Raw genomic sequence first — 8,630 nt, 5'->3', positions numbered from 1 at the left:
TTCAGCGTTAATAGCCAGGCCATATCATTAACACCGACCAGGCAGTGCAGGGGGACACCCCATCAGAAATTAAATTTGTGGGACTGTCCCCTTATGCTTTAAACAGGAGACCTTCTAGATGCTTCTGGAAATGGCAGGAATCTATTTTGACCTTGAAGCAGGTCTTCCTTGTCCTAGTAGAATTTGCTTGAGAAGTCGCCCTCGGCAGGCGGGGCTGGCAGGGTTCCCGCTCTCACCGCTGCGTGGGGCCGCATGCACCGGCTCAGGAGGCTGGCGCCGGACTCACACCCCGGCCTGGGACGCGCTTCCCTGTTCCAGCTCTTACGGGCGCGGTCGTCTCCGCCGGCTGCTGGTCACGTGCCCGTCAGAGTCCATCCTAACCCTCGCCCTTTGGGGTCCTCCAGGCTAGAGACCAGCCGAGCAGACCAGAATGTCCTCCTGGATTGGCGACCTGTCCTCACGGCCAGGAGACTGTTCACTGGCCCTGCCCGAGCATGGCAGTCCCGCCCCCAGCCCACCCCGGACAGTCCTGTCACCTCTCCGTGTGCGCTGGCCGCCTCCAGCCCTCGCCGCCAACGGGGAGGTGTGTCGCCAGCACCTGCGAGCTCCGCCCCACGACGCGTAGACATGTGCAAGTGCCTGCCGCCCCGGGAAAACGGTCTTCCTCGGCCGCACGTGCCTCCCCAGCCACCGCCCTCTCGTGGCTGGCCCGGGTGTCTGGGGTGGGGGGGTCGCACACCTCCACATCCTCACCCCGCGTCCCCTGTCCTCGTCCGCACGGCCGCGCCGACGGCTCCCCTGGGGCCTTCAGAGCCTTCGTCGTCACCAGTTGGTCGCCAGCGTGTGGCAGCCACCTCACGGGGCCTCCGTCCGTCCCTCTGGAAGCACTCCGCCCTCGGCGTACCCGGTCCACCGAGCTACGTCTCCGCCAGCCGCGGCTCGGCCTCCTGGCGCAGGCTCCCTGCGTCCACCGCCGCGTGCCGCGCCCCCAGAGGGTCTCCGGCCCCTCCCTTCTCGTCCCACGCGCAGGCTGGGTCTTCTCAGCCGCCAGCCTGACCCCGGTGCCACCAGACAGAGTCGCCTCCTTGTCCGGAGCGGCAGGGCATCGTTGCTGGCTCCCGCCCGGCGACCACGCCATTCTGAGGCTTCCCTGATTCCCGAGGGCCTGGGTCGTCTCCCTGCGCCCTTTGGCGGACATGTCCCGGTCCCCTTAAATCTGTGGCTTCCTGCCGAAAGCACTCCAGCTGAGTGGATCCGGTGAGTCCCGAGTCCCGGGGTGCCCGGCTCCCGCCGCCGCCTCTGGGTGCGTGTCAGCTCCCACCAGCCTGGCCGTCCTCGTCTTGCTGCCCTTCCGTCCGCTGCCCAGACCCCTGCTGCGTCTAAGCGACTGTAGGGGCAGAAGCGGACTGGGAGCTGTGAGCCCGGCCTCCCCGGGCCGGGAGTCATCCGGGTCTGCACCGCTCCGAGCCCTACGGTCCTGGCGGTGGGCCTTGCCTCCCGCTGCACAGGGAAAGCCGAGCGGCGGAGCGGAGGGTGCGGCCCGCGTGCAGCACCTCCTCGGCCCCTTCTTCACGCTCGGCAGCTTGCCTCCGTGATTTCGGCCCCGGGGGGAGGCCTGTGCTCCTGCCCCGTTAAGCCGGATCCAGCCCCTTCCCCGCTTCTCAGGGCCGTGCCCCAGCCCCTCTGCCCATCCTGGCTTCCATCCGGGGCGGCTTCATCCCCTGGGGAGGAAAGCTGTCCCCACCCCACGTTTCCTTCCAGCCGCAGGCCCGGCTCCGCCCCCTCCAGGTCCACGTTTCTCCAGAGAGCGGCCAGGGCTTGGCCGTCCCCACTAACTGGTGCCCGTTGGGGTCCTCCCTCAGCACACTGCAAACTTAGCTTCGTTCCCCAAACTCCGACAAAGTCGTTCTCGCTCACTCGCCGGTCAGCTTCACGTCAGCGCAAGCCGGCCGACTCCTCACCCGTCACGCTGCTGAGCCCCGCCTTCGACCCGCGCGACCCTGCGGGGCCCTGGCACTGCCCCCAGCTTTCCGGCATCTTCCTCTGCAGCTTCCGTGGGGTCTCCTCTTTATTCATTCGACAGGTGCCAGTTGAGCGAGACCCCGGGGCGGCAGGAGAGTAGAACGCGGCGGCCCCCGCTCTCTCGGGGTTCACGGGGTACGGGGAGAGAGCCGACCAGATCATCACGCCCATCCAGCCGTAGACGGGCCCGGGTTCTGCGGGGGGCGATGTACGAGCACCTGAGTGAGACCTGGGGCTCTCCTCGAGCCACCGTCGCGCGTGGGATTTTGGTGAATGAAATGCAAGTTCGTCTTAGTCATCGCCTCGATCGTTTAATAACTGTCAGTCACATAGCCTGTCACAATCTGCCGTCTCCAAATGGAGATATTTTTAGCCTTTTTTTTTTTTTTCTGTGCAGAGTCTCCTTCCCAGCATCCTGCTGGTAGTTATGTAGAGCCTGGGGCTTAAGTGCATTTCTGTGACATTTTTTTCAGTTCGGTTGCACATTATTAGAGCAGCAGTCCAGGCGCCCGTCTGTGCGAAACCGAAGTCCATCCACTTTCTCAAAAATTGGGTTTTCCACAGGTAGCTCCGTAGACGTAGACCGGTGTGAGAGTTGGCAGCCCACTGCGGGCTCACCTGTGAACGCCACGGTGTGGACGGCCCTCCGCCATTCCGTGAGTCCGACCGACTGTTCGAATTTGCCGCTCAAGGAAGCATCGAAGCTCAGCATTGAGACTCCGGCAGTGAGACCGGGGTTGGGGGTCTAACCTGTTAGACACGCGGCCGTTTCCTGGATGGTCGTCGTCGTCAGGACCGAGACAGCCATTCTCCCGCGGTGTCCTGCCCCGGCCACCCTGCAGCACCGGGGGCAGCCAGCCTTGGAGGCGGGTGCCTCGTTCGTGGTGGTGAGGAATGGCCCAAGGCAGTGGTCCTCAACAGGGGTGACTTTGCCCCCCGCCCCCACCCATTGTGATTCCCGCCACCCTGTGGGTGCCCCTGACTTCTAGCAGGTGCAGACCAAAGTTGTTGTTGCTACACTTCCTACAGTGTAGGTCACAGACCCCCCATAACAAGGCTGCTCTGGTCCAAAGTGCCAATCTCAGAAATCACGGAATTGTGATGATTTAGGGAGCTCGTACCTAGAGACAAAGGCCAGAAACAGGTTCTAGTGAAGTACTCAAAAGGTATTTTTAATTTTTAAAAATAATTGTAGATTCAGAGTTTCCTGGGAGATTCAGAGTTTCCTGGGAAAATGTGTAGATTATTCATTTATTCAATGTTTTACCAAAAGCCACGTGCCAGGGTTCCAGATTTCGACCAGCGCTGGGCTCCCTGGAGGACGGGAGCCAGGCCACAGTGGTGGTCCTCACCGGAGTTGCCCACGGGCTTGTTAAAACCTCACGGCTGGGGCCCCGCCAGAGTTGCTGATCCAGTAAGCAGACCTGGGATGCGGCCCAAGAACTTGCATTTCCAACACCTTCTCAAGTAGTGCCCACGACTCTGGCCCGGGTGACACTCTGCTCTGGGGACACAGACATGGAAATGCCTGTGGTTCTGCTGTGAACTCCGTTATCTCAAACCCCAGCGTGGTGGTGTGCAGAGGTCGGACCTCCGGGGGTGACCGGTCGTGCGGGTGGAGCCCTCGTTAGTGGGGTCAGGGCCCTGCTTGGAGAGGCTCGAGAGAGCGTGCTTCCTGTCTGCCCGGCCGTGCGAGGACGCAAGAGGTCAGCCTCTGAACCAGCACTAAGGCTGTCACCGGAAACGGGCCAGGCTGGACTCTGACCTCAGATTTCCAGCCCCCAGAACCGGGAGACGTGAACGTCTGTTGTTTAAGGCCTGCGAGCTGCAGCCAGTTGCTACAGCAGCTGAGCTAAAACAGGTTTCGAAGATGGACGTCTGCGGTACTTGCAGGACGGACGCTTGAAAGGTCTGACCGTGTCTGTCGCAAAGTCTTTGGAGCAAGATTTCATAGTCCATAGCTGCTCGAGGCAGACGAGGTGCTCCGTGGGGAACTAGTATTCCTGAAAGCCCAGCCGTCTTGATTTACGTTTCTCTAAAGCCGGAAAGGTTGAACTTTTTTTTTTAATCTTAAAAAAAAAAAAAGGTGTAGCGCTTTTTTTAATGTGAATTATGTGATCTTTTTTATCTTTTCCTCTCGAGGTCTTGGTGAGCGAATGGTTTCAAACGCCGTAATTTTGGCTAAGAATGAAATGCAAGCTACAGGCACAGGTTCTTAAAATTCAGCACCATTCACTTTTGCCAAGTGAGCAAACACTGAATCCCAGCACGTTATAGAGGATGGAGAATTTTTTATTTTTTTTTGTTTTCTCATGGTTACCTTTCCACTGAGAAGCGTAGTCAGGTGTTCAAGACAGCAAGGGGTACGAGTCCAGGTGGCCACAGGTCGGAGGTGACCAGAACGGCCTTCCGTTGGGCAGTCGCCTGAGGAGGCCCCCCGGGGAAGGCGAGACTCAAACCTCGCTCTCTCCATTATTCCCCTTTTTTTTTTAAATAGCTCGTGCATAGGCTCGGTTTTTGGAAGTCGCGCGATGCTAATTTGGGTATCTATGTCATCACAGTTTTAGCATGGCTCCCTCTCCGGCGTGCACGAGATACGCCAGACGTGTGGAAAGAGGGGAGAGCCAGGCGTGGGGAACTCCGGGGCCCGGGGCAGCCGTACCCCCCCAGACCCGGAACCCGCTTGGACACAGACCGATGGGCAGACCCGAGTTTCAAGTCCGCCTCCGAGCGTGGAGGGGAAACTCTTTTCTTCCTGTCTCGCTCTCTCCCCAGCACCCCGTTCCTTCCGTATCTGTTTTCTGTGTAATTCCCTAGGTTAGAACAAGGGCCGATGGGTGACACTCTTAAAAGGGACGAAAGCCTGACTCAGTTTAAGAAATAAGTATGTAATAATTAGCTCGGTCATGGTTAATGAAATCGTCTCTGCATAGAGACACCTCTTTTCCCCCAAAGTGTTTCTGCAAAGCCTGGCTATTCGTAAAGTAGAATGGTATTAGGGAAATGGGTTAGATGACCTCAAAAGCCCTTTGAGCTCCCAGATGAGTCCGTAAATCTAGGGTTCTGCGATCCACACTTGCTAGCGCACAGTTTCGCTCAGGGCATTGTGCTAGGCACTGGGCGTGTCCGGGAGATGGAAAGGCTGGTCTTCCGCCCGAGAGCCATGCACACAGGCACATAAAAAATACGTAAATAACAACACAAAATGACCCAGGTGCCATTCTTCGGCCCCTGGAACTGGTGTTAAAGACCACTGTGATTATGTTTAGAATTAAATTCTCAGAGATTACATCTTTAGATGGATGTGCAGCCAGGGAAATTTTTTTTTACTAGAATTGGGGGACTTATTTCCATTGAAACACTGCTTATATATATTTTTTTAAAAAAATGAAAACATGGGAAAAGATAACCCTAAAAAAATGGGGAATTCAGTGTAAATTTTTTTAGCCTACCTACAAAAACGCATTATACAATTTTTACTTTTTCCCTACTATACACTTTTAAACTATTTACATAGAATCATAAAAGGCTAGAATGCTAAAAAAAAAAAAAATAGCATAAGACGTCATTTATTTTTAATCTCTCGTGTAAGCAAATTAATTTCGGCATCTTAAGGATTCAGTAAATCATTCTAGTGAATTCGCTCTTTGAAGACTCGAGGTGTCTTCCGCTCTTTGATACGGCAGCAGTATCCAAAATCTGCTTTTTATAAGGCGTTTGCAGCTTTCTGATACTTTTCCCCTTGAGAAAGTCGAATCTTTTTTTTTTTTTTCTTAGTCTCATTTCCCACGAAGTGTATAAGCAACCCGGAGCATTTTGTGAGATCTGCACAGATGAATATTTCAAGCACAATAATCCTTATACATTCTAGTTTGACTGTGGAGATTATGGTAATGAAGAGAAGGTTTTGAATTCAAGCGACTTTTGCAGTCCCAGAGCTTCAGAAATCTTAGGTAGAAATAAGATAACACATTCCTACGAGACGTTGGTATCCTACTAGTTTTCCTAAGTTTCTCACCTACGGATTAAGAGTTTCTCCCTGAAATTCAGATTTAATATGTGGTTTGTCTTTTTCCTAATTTTAGGATGGGAATTCAAAAAAATAATAATTCGAGGCGTGGTTTATTCCGTGTATCAGTGTAGTCAGTGTATTGAGTAGAACTTCGGTTGCTCATGGAAGTGACTACGATTAGCCGGTGCACAAAAAGGGAGGTGGGTAGGAACGGCTCCGGCCCTCACGGAGCGGAAGGGCCCGGAACTGGAGGCCACCGGGTCCCAGGGAGCTCTTCGCAGTCCTCGCGGCCTCTCCTCTCTGCGTCTTCATCTTGGGTTTACGTGCTACAGCTAAAGCCATCTGAGAACTCAACCAACTGCCTGTTTCTTGAACTCAAGTTGAATGTGCCGAGATGAAGAACCTCCTCAGAGTCCAGTAACGACGGCGAGAGGGGAGGACCAGGTGGTCGCCCTCCTGGGGGTCTGCGGGGAGGGGCAGTAGGTTTTAACGGGAGTGGAAGGGGGGGGCAGCGTCTCCGTAGGCCGGACAGACATCCCACCTGCTTTGTTGCAGCCAAGTCCTATTCTAGGAGTTGACATTGTATAATGCATTACGTATATTATATACAGACACACGCACATACAGTATACGGGGGGGTTTCCAATCTCTGATTATCACAGTCCTGCGAAGTACTATTATCCTCATTATGAACTGAGGAAGGTGAGGCCCAGAGCAGTGCCGTCCCCAGCCCGAGGTCACAGCAGGTGGATAATGGAACCCAGATCCGCATTCGAGCCCGCCCGACCCCCGAGCCTGAGTCCCCTGCGCTTCACCACGCTGCGTTAGTCCGGGCGGTTCCGGGGGCAGGTGGCTCGTTTGAGGCCGTGGCCCCTGGGGATGACCCCGGGAAGACGGGAGAGCCGATCCCAGGCTCCCTTCCTCTTCGGCAGCTGGGATGAACATCTGCCTGACCCCGCAGGGGTTTTTGAGGATCCCTGCAGAACACACCTCAGAGTCGACCACCCCGGGATCGCAAGTGGGGACGCGTTCTGCCATGAGCCCCCACCGCCCAGCGGCCCGGGACGGCCCCGCAGACCTCACCGCCGGTTTCCGCGGGGAAGCTGTTCACCACGGCACCGGTGTCGCCCTGGGCCAGCCCCGGACGCCCGCGGAGCGCGGCGCTGTGAGGTCGCACCGTGCGGCCCGCACCGGGCAGGAGCCTGAGCAGCGCCGGGCCCCGGGCCAGCTTCCGAAACGAGGCGACACGGAGAAGACCCGCGTGGTGCCCGGAGGGCTCCGGGACGTGCCGGCCGGCCGTACGGGGTGGGCCCCGGACGCCGCCTTCGCTCATGCAGCCGTGTCCGCCCGGTCAGCGGCCAGCGCCGAGCAGGGTGCGACGTGCGAGGGCGGCCGGAGTGAGTCTCGCCGAATTTCCGGTCCCACGGAGAAGGAAACAGGCCGTACGACAGGGCGTGGGGAGGGCTGCAGGGAGCCACGCCGAAGGTCGTGAGAAGACGAAGAGGGTCTGCGGCCACGCCGCCCCGAACGCGCCAGGACCCGTCTGATCGCGGAGGCCGAGCGGGGTCGGGCCTGGTTGGTACTGGGATGGTAGCCCGCCTGGGAAGACCAGGTGCTGTAGGCGCAAAAAAAAAAAAAAAGATGGAAGAGAGACACCTACAGCATCGTGTGTGTGTGCGTGTGTGTGTGTGTGTGCATGCGTGTGTGTGTGTGCGCGCGCACGTGCATGTGTGTGTCTTAGAGCCTCGTCTTGGAAGATAGATAACAGTGCATTGCAGAGAAATTTGGATGTTGACTCTACGTTCCAATTAAAATCTAGTATCGAATGTCCTGAGCGTGAGCGTGGTGCTGTGGTCAGGGAAGAGGACGTCGTGTCTCCGGGAGACGCAAGCCGGCGAACTTGAGCGTCGGGGGTCGTAACATCCGCAAGGCCCCCCCCCCCCCGCAGGATCCGGCAGAAGCGGGCGTGGGGGTCGGCGCCGGACGCGGACGCCGTGCGGGAAAGTGTTCGCGGCGGCGGATGGCGGTGGAGGGCTCGTGGGTGTTCGTGGCGCGAACCTCACGGCCCGCGACGTGTTCTCCAAGTTAAGCAATTGGAGGGGGACGTTGATCAAGTTGGCGATTGCGCCAGACACGGCAGGCGTGGGGAAGCTCGGGGCCTTTCGGAAGCCGCACGTGGCGGGGCGTGACTGGTGACGGGCACACGGACGGACGGACACACGGACAGGGACGGGAGTGAGGGGAGCAAGGCAGCGAGCGCGCGGCGTGTCCGGCGTGTATCCCGAGGGCGCCGGAGTGACGCCGCGGGGGCCCACGCACCTTTCACGCCTCGGGCGGTCGCGTCGGCAGCAGTTTTTGCCTCGAGGGGATTAGAACGAGGCAAAACCACGGCAGAAGGATCGGCTCGTGTGACGTCGCGGTAGTTCCGATGACAGACCCCGAAGACCGAAAGGGAACTGGCTGGCCCCAAAGATGAAAAGGGGACGAGGGCTTTGAAACCACGTGGTTCCGCTCGTAAGCTTCGCGAGGAGCCTGACGCGGGTCGGGTCCGTTCGGTGAGCCTCGTGAACCCAGTAGAACGGAAAGACTTGTGGAG

General features: G+C 57.6%; 1 pseudogene; it reads left to right on the top strand.

The window, feature by feature from the left end:
* Nucleotides 1-7,539: 7,539 nt before the first annotated feature.
* Nucleotides 7,540-7,658, top strand: LOC118609905 (annotated as a pseudogene).
* Nucleotides 7,659-8,630: the final 972 nt, after the last annotated feature.

The sequence above is a fragment of the Rousettus aegyptiacus genome, unplaced genomic scaffold (genome assembly GCF_014176215.1).
Source record: "Rousettus aegyptiacus isolate mRouAeg1 unplaced genomic scaffold, mRouAeg1.p scaffold_m13_p_11, whole genome shotgun sequence".
NCBI classification, from domain to species: domain Eukaryota; kingdom Metazoa; phylum Chordata; class Mammalia; order Chiroptera; family Pteropodidae; genus Rousettus; species Rousettus aegyptiacus.
This window is presented reverse-complemented; position numbering and strand designations above follow the sequence as displayed.